This window comes from Myotis brandtii, unplaced genomic scaffold (genome assembly GCF_000412655.1).
Source record: "Myotis brandtii unplaced genomic scaffold, ASM41265v1 scaffold27, whole genome shotgun sequence".
Lineage (NCBI taxonomy): Eukaryota > Metazoa > Chordata > Mammalia > Chiroptera > Vespertilionidae > Myotis > Myotis brandtii.
The window spans coordinates 219726-227803 of record NW_005360272.1 but is presented as its reverse complement, the minus strand read 5'-3'; the positions used below and the strand labels follow the sequence as shown (position 1 = coordinate 227803).

The 8078-nt window shown below is 45.4% G+C and overlaps 1 protein-coding gene across 2 annotated transcripts in view; it reads left to right on the top strand.

Annotated features, from left to right (window-relative positions):
* The first annotated feature begins 8013 nt into the window (after positions 1 to 8013).
* MANBAL (mannosidase, beta A, lysosomal-like) overlaps positions 8014 to 8078 on the top strand; it is a 30381-nt gene continuing 30316 nt past the window's right edge. The window contains exon 1 of one of the 2 annotated variants that reach the window (XM_005868458.2): positions 8014 to 8077. The gene's annotated coding sequence lies outside the window, so the exon portion shown is untranslated. The remainder of the gene's footprint in view (position 8078) is intronic. The other variant, XM_005868457.2, reaches the window with a different exon arrangement.

The window sequence follows — 8078 nt, the reverse complement described above, 5'->3', positions numbered from 1 at the left end:
CTGTGAGGCAAGGCAGGCTGATGTTAGTGCTGGGTCTTGGGCCTTTTATTGATAGATTTAGGGTACACTGACTCCAGCTGCTGCTTGTTTAAGAGGTTTTAGCAAGGAGAGGCCATTCATATGGAAAAGCGGCTGCACACAGATTGGATGGGGCTGCAAATTGGATGGGACAGGGTCTCAGGGAATCACCAGGGTGGAGCAAACAGTGTGGGCCACGCTGATGGAACCTCAGATATGGCTTCCAGTCAGTTCTGCAATGGGGGAGGTCCCAGCACAGAAACAATGACCCCTGTGAGCACCTATATCTGGGAGAAAGCCACACCTGAGGTCCTGCCCCAATGCCAGACAGTCAAGCTCCTCCCCATATGTCCCTGGATTCCCCCAAATCTGCCACCTAGTGCTGGAGCTCAGGGGGATCAGAACCATGTAAGTTTGTGTGTGGGCCCTTTAAGAGGAACACCTGGGACTCCCGCAGCCTCTGTGTCACTCAGTCACAATCCCCAATAGTTTTTGCAGCCTAAAGTTATGGGAACTTCCCTTCCCAGCTCTGGAACTATGGTCTGAGGGTCTGGGACCCCCTGCTTTTCATGGGAGGCCTTGGAGATATCCCTCCCAATTAAAAAAATGCCACACATGGGTGTCAAACCAGCCCATTTTGAACCTTCACCCCTCCTACCAGTCTCCATGTGGTTTCTTCTTTACTTCTCTACTTGTAGGACTTCCATTCAGCTAGATTTCAGGTGGTTCTGAATGATGGTTGTTCTGTATTTTAGTTGTAATTTTGATGTGGTTGTGGGAGGCGGCGATTACTGGTATTTATCTATGTCGCCATCTTGGTTCTCTTAAATCTTTTCTCCTTTTTTATTTACACAATTGGCAGCATTCCATACCCAACACTCTGTACCTTGTCCTTTCACTCAATATGTCTTAGCAACCTTTCTCCAGCACTTAGAGTTGTCTCATGTTTTCTCATAGTTGCATATTCCATGGTGTAGATTTGCCATTATTTATTTAAGCAGTTCCTGTTGATGGATATTTGGGTTGCTTCATCTTTTGCTATTTTCATTCCCATTTTACAGCTGGGAAAGCTGTGATTCAGAGAGGGAAGTGATATGTGCCAATTTCCAAAGCGATGTTGGCATCCATAGACATTGCTACAAAATCTAAAAAAGAAGGGAGAATTGACTGACCTCTGAATTACAGAAAAGAAAGGGCCATTTAGAGACCTGATTTCATCTCTCTCCCTACTAATATCTTATCTAGTTCAGTTAAATTCTGCTAACATTGCCTGACATGTAATTAAATAATTGTGGAAATATTTTAATATATTTTTATTGATTTCAGAGAGAAAAGGGGCGGGGGAGAGAGTTAGAAACATCAATGATGAGAGAGAATCATTGAGCAGCTGCCTCCTGCATACCCCACATTGGGGACTGAGCCCCCAACCTAGGCATATGTCCTGACTGGGAATTGAACTGTGACCTCCTGGTTTATAGGTCGATTCTCAACCACTGAGCCATGCCAAGCAGGCAATTGTGGAAATATTTTATATCTTCCTGCCGTGCTAGATGATAATCTATGTTAGGGCAGGGACCATGTTTTCCCAACTACTGCATCCCTAACAAATACTATTTCCTAGCAAGTACTGAGTAACCTGGAGAGTTGTAACCTGGTATGGTCTGAAGCTGTCTACTGGGTCATTAGGTGCGCAGTAAATACTTGTTCACTGAATGAATGGGCCAAAAGTGTGTGTGGTTAAGAAAATGGGCTTGGAGGCCTGGTTTTGAATCCTGACTCTAACACTTATTAGTTGTGTAATCCAAGACCCAGCACTCAAATTCTCCATGCCTCAGTTTCCTTAGCTGTGAAATGGAAACGTTCCCTCAGGGTTGTTGGGCGGATGGAATCTGTCACAGGGCACTGGAAGACCCTATTTCCATATGATCACATTCTGAGGTACTGGGGTTGGGATACAAGAATGCAGGTGGGGAACCTATCACAATGAGGGCTCAGCCGTTTCCTTAGCTGCTTTCACTGTCATGTACTGCTGGGAAATTCTGATGGGGGAACTGTAAAATCTTCAAAGAGGAGGCAATTTGAGCCGGGCCCTGAAGCAGGAGTAAGATTCCAGCTTATGTGGCTAGGGCCAGAACTCTTTACTCATTCAACTACAAAATGGAGATGATGACACCTAGTTTCTGAGAGGAGGCAATTTGAGCCGGGCCCTGAAGCAGGAGTACGATTCCAGCTTATGTGGCTAGGGCCAGAACTCTTTACCGAGTTCATTCAACTACAAAATGGAGATGGATGACACCTAGTTTCTCTCTCCCTCTGGGGAGATGGTCCGGCTTAAACTCCCTCAAGAGGAAGATACCACCCAGTTAAAAGGCACCATTATTATTCAGCTGGAAAAGTGCCTTCACAAGACAAGTGAGCTAATCCCTGCCAAATATGACTCTGCTTGTGCTGTGTGTAATTGAATATTTAGTGTGGATTTAACCCAGGGAGCCAACTGCGCTGTTAGTTAGAGTCAAGTTTAATGGAGCACTTAATAAACGTGGAGGTAATTAATAGCATCCACATGCTGGATGCGTATAAAGTCTGCTGTTTCCACGACTGAAGCGTTTCAGAGATAATGTTCTGGACTTTCTCCTCAGGAGGAACTGAAAGGGAAAGCCCTGGCCTGGGTCTTTGCTTCTGCTGTAATCTCCTCCTGGAGGTTGAACATCACCTACTCTGGAAGGCCTCCCGTGATTGCCAAAGGCAGAGTCTGATGCTGCTCCTGTGTTCTTATGTCACTCTGCACACACTTCCTTTGTAGAACTTCTTCTGTAATATAATATCCTATTGTATTCGTTTGTTTCTATGTGTCTCTCCCACCAAGGTCCAAGATCTTGTCCCCAGTATGTACGTGATATACAGTAGGCAATCAATGAATGTCTGCTGAATAAAGCTTTTCAGGTTTTAGAACTCTGGGAGATTTTGGGTCTCAAGAACAGTTAGGGCATTTGGATTTTCCTGAGAAGGTCAGACCCTCTGTGGTGTTGACATGTAATCTAATTCCTGATGAAAATTCTGTTTGATGACCTTTCTAATGAGCCCAGTGTTGAAATGTGAATCTTTCCTCCTTTGTAGCAGAATGGGCACTGTGTATTTATAGACCCCTGACAGTGGAATCCAGCCCTGAGTCCACATCTTTAGAAAGCAAGAGAAGAACAGGCCTTGAACAATCAAAGTTGTTTATCTGCTGTGAGGTTCCTGGAGGCCCAGAGAAAGAGTCCAGAATATGATGAGTCTCCATTGCTGTTTGGGCTCTGCTGGCTCCAGGAGGAATGTGTCCCTGGCCTTTCGGGCACGTAGAAGTGTCCCTATTGCCTGGAGGAAGTCAGCCCCTTGTGTTGGTCCAGCATTCTTTGTTTCACCCCAGAGCTGAACCTAAGGCAGAGAAGGGGTTGATGGAACCACCCAAGATGAGGTGTGGCCAAGATCCTGCCCTGAGAACCACCTGCTCTGAACAAGGCCCCAGACTCTGGGCTCACCACAGTTTCTGACTGAACCTTGCAGCTGGCATTCCTGCTTCCAGATTCAGAGTCTGGGGTGGGGGTTTCTGATTAGGCTCAGCATCCATCCTCTAGCAGGGATTGAAGAGAGGGTGTGTCTACCCATCCAACCGCCACAGTGGGCGAGGGGGCTGCCTCTTCCTGCTTCTTGGGGTTCCCACAAACGGGGACTCAGATGTTGGGCAGCCCAAGTGACCAAAACCAGCTTTCTCACCACTTTATGAAGTCCATATTCTCTTTCAGTACTCCTCAGAAGGGCCCCATCTCCTGGTCCCAGTTTATCACGCAACAGTTATTGTACCTACATGTACCAGGCAGTGTGCTAAGTATTAGGACAAAGGAGATGAAGATTACATTCTACTGGGGGAGAGACTGATGATAAATAAGTAAGGAAACAAGATAATTATAGATGTGATGAAAGAAATGGGCAGGAAGCTGTGAAAGGAAGTAAGTATATATAGAGAGATTCTGTAACCTGAACCCCAAAACTTAGTCTTACAGCACTTTTACTTAGCTTGTGGTTTTGTGGATCAGGAATTTGGGAAAGGCTGGGGTGGGAGGTTTATCTCTACTCCATGTGGTGTTTGCTGAGGTGCCTGGGGCTGGAGAATCCACTTCCAAGATGGTTTATATTTTGCCCCAAATTTTGTAGTGAAAATTTTTAAATATACAAAAAAAATTGATAGAATTGTACAGGAAACACTATACCTACCACCCAGATTCTCCACTTAACAGTGTATCATCTTTATCACACACCTGTGCATCTCTCCACTTGCCCAAGATGGCTTTTTCACACCCAGATCAGGTGTCTACTGCTTCTTGAATTCTCTTCCTCCCATGTGCTTTGGGCTTCTCACAGCTCAGTGATCTCGGGCTAGTCACACTTGTTACATGGTGACTGACTTCCATGGTATGCTATTGGTGAAAGTAGGCCTGGCGTAGAAGAGCATATGGGATGGATCTATCTTTAAAAAAATAATAATCAGCCCTGACTGGTTTGGCTCAGTGGATAGAGCGTCGGCCTGCGGACTCAAGGGTCCCAGGTTCGATTCCGGTCAAGGGCATGTACCTTGGTTGCGGGCACATCCCCAGTAGGGGGTGGGCAGGAGGCAGATGATCCATGTTTCTCTCTCATTGATGTTTCTGGCTCTCTATCCCTCTCCCTTCCTCTCTGTAAAAAATCAATAAAAAATATTTTTTTAAAAATAAAAAAATAATAATCAGCTAGAAAGGGTGATAAAGGAAGCCCTTCCTGAAAAGGTGGTATTTGAGCTAAGTTCTGAGAGATGAGAACAGCCTTTCTTGTGAAGATCCAGGAGAGAAGAGCATTCCAGGCAAAGAGACTGAGGAAGGCAAAGGCTCAGAGGTGGAAAAACAAATCTTTCTACTCTACTTTCCTTTTTCATATTCAAATCCCACTCATCATCTGGGAACCACATCAAGTCACCTCCCTCATGAAGCCTTCCCAGATACCTCAGTCCTTGCTGATCTTTCCCTCTTCCTAGAGCACTCATGCCTGAATTACTCATCTGACTTGCACCAGTTGGCTGGGGAGTGCAATGGTTACAGCCACAGCTTCTGTGAGGCCTTGGGGAAGTTGCTTACCTTCTCCAGCCCTAGGTTTCTTCACTTGTAAATGGGAATAATAATACCTGCAATATCGGATGGCTGTGGGGAAACTATTAACATATGTAAAGTGCTTGGCACCTAGTGATTATTCAATAAATGGCAGCTATTATTAATAATTGCAAACTGGGTAACCTCATCATGTGTTAATCTAGTTTAGAATTTTTTTCAGAGCAGAGACCATGCCTTTTTCAATTTTTTCTCTTTCATAGGACAAGCAGTGTGCCTCAAGTAGGTATGATGGATAGGAACAAGCATTCCACAAAGCTCTCCATTGTGCTGTGGTGCTAATGGAGCCATGCATAGCTCAGAGATGCGCAAGACTCAGCTGGAACCCTTCAGAAGCTTGAGAAAGTAGCTGTGCCTGCAGCAGCCGCACTGAGGATCTTTCGCATTTGGATACGGAGAGTAACAGTTTTCAAAGCACCTGCATGTCTGTATTAGTTTGCTAGGGCTGCAGTAACACAAAGTAGGTGGCTTACACAACAGATACTTATTTTCTCACAGTTCTGGAGGCCAGGAGTCTGAAATGAAGGTGTGTGCCAGCACCTTCTGAGGGATGTGAGGAAGACTCTGTTCCATGGCCTTCCCCTAGCTGGTGGTGGTTTGCTGGCAATCTTTGGCATTCCTTAGTTTGTAGAAGCATCACCCTGATCTCTGTCTCCATTTTCATATGACGTTCTCTCTACATGTGCATCTGTGACCAAATTCTCTTCTTTGTTAAGGACACCAATTATATTGGATTAGGATCCACCCCAGTGACCTCATTTTAACTTGATCGCCTCTGTAAGTTCCCTATTTCCATATGATCACATTCTGAGGTACTGGGATTGGGACTCCAACTTATCCTTTTTTGGGGACACAATTCAACACATAAAACATCTCTATCTCCTATGACCCTCCTCACCTACACCCCACAGTTAACCACTTCTGGGCAAGTAGCAAGTCTTGTACTAAATATCTGTACCTTTCAGGCCTTCTTATGCTCCAAGCCTTTCCCACGGCCTTTCCACCTCCCACCATGCTCTTCTCTTTGCCTGGAAAACTCCTACTCATTCTTCATTTCTTAGCTTACATGTTACTCCACAGGAGGCCTTTCCTGATTACACTCTCTTGATGGTATCTCCCATGTCATTTATTCTCATGGTTTCCTCTCCCCCCACCTCATGGTTCATTTGAACATATTTCTCTGTGTGATTGATTAATGGAGCTGTCAGACATTAACTCCTAGTCTGTAAGCACGGTGAGGGTGGGGACTCATCTACTCATCATTGTCTTCTCAGTTCCATAGCACATGATCAAGAAATGAAACTCCATAAATATTTGTTGAATGAATGAATGGATCCTCCATACCAACCTCACATAGTGTGGGATTAGCGGATGTTGAGTGAATTATAATAATTTCTGTCTGTATCCTCGAAGAGAGAGTGAGCTCTTTTAGGGTAATATTAGGTCTCTTTTGTTGTTAATCCTCACTGGAGGATATTTTTCCATTGATTTTTAGGGAGAGTGGAAGAGAGGGAAACAGAGAAACATCGATGTGAGAGAAACACACCAATTGGTTGCCTCCTGCACTAGCCCTGACCAGGGCCCAGGCTGGGGAGAAGCCTGCAAGCAAGGTGCATGCCCTTGACTGGAATCGAGCCTGCAACCCCTTGGTCCGCAGGGGGACGCTCTATCCACTGAGCCAAACCAGCTAGGGCATGTGATTAGGTCTTAATTCTTTTTTGAATCATCAGCATCCAACCCCTCTCCTCCTTGATCTTCTATGAAGTAGTTATCTATGCTGCACAACAAATTACTCTGAAATTTAGGAGCTTAAAATAGTAGCATTTTTTTATTTCACAATTTCTCTGAGACAGGAATTTAAGTATGACTTTGCTGAGTGTTTCTGGCTCAATGCCTCTCATGAGGTTATATTTTATGATTTTGGCAAGTCGTCTGAAGGTTTCATTGGGGCTGGAGGATCCACTCCTAAGGTCGCGCATACACACATGGCTGGCAAGTTAGAGTTGGTTGTTTGCAGGAGGCTTCATTTATTGCCCATGGGAGCCTCTTTCTAGGGCTGCTTGCTTGTCTTCACAACATGGATTCCCCGTGAGTGATCAAAAGAGAGCAAAGAGGAAGAGCAATGTCTTTTATGTGTTAATCTTGGAATTCATGCTCCATGATTTCCACCACATCCTATTGGTTATACTGGTCTGCTCTATTCAGTGTTGGAGGGGACTACACAAGGGCATGAATACTAGGAATCATGAATCATGGGGGTCCATGCTGGAGGCTGGTTACCACACACTACACTAGATCTCCTTTTCCCCTATTTACCCATACTCAGTCACAGAATCCTATTCTTTGGCTTTCAAATACTTATCACATTGTATGATTACATGTTCGTTTAATTATTTTAGTCTATCTCCCTCCACCAGAATGTCAGCTCCATGAAGGTAGAGATTGCACCTCTTCTCTTCAGCACTGTAGCCCCGGTATCCAGCACAAGGCATAGAGTTGGTGCTCCGTGAATGTTCTGAACGCATTCTAATAATTTGGTTCTGTTAGAATGATAAGAACGTGCTTGTTTGTCTCCCCTCTGCATTGTAGGCTCCTAGCTCAGGGCCTGGCACAGAATTAAGGCTTCTTCAATAAACATCTATAAACGTTTGCTGACATGGGCTGAGTGATAGATTTGGAGAAGCGAGGCGGGGCGGGGTCTCGATCTTGCTTCCCCAGGCCTGTCCCTCTGGCTCAAACCCACAGAGTCGGGACAAAAGTCTAACAAACCACCAGCCTTAGCAACGCGGGCGGAGCTGAGCCCGCTGGTTGCTAGGCGCGTCACTTCCTGGAACCGTGGTCGCGGAGAACCACTTCCGGGGGCGAGGCGCCGGCGGCGCGGGA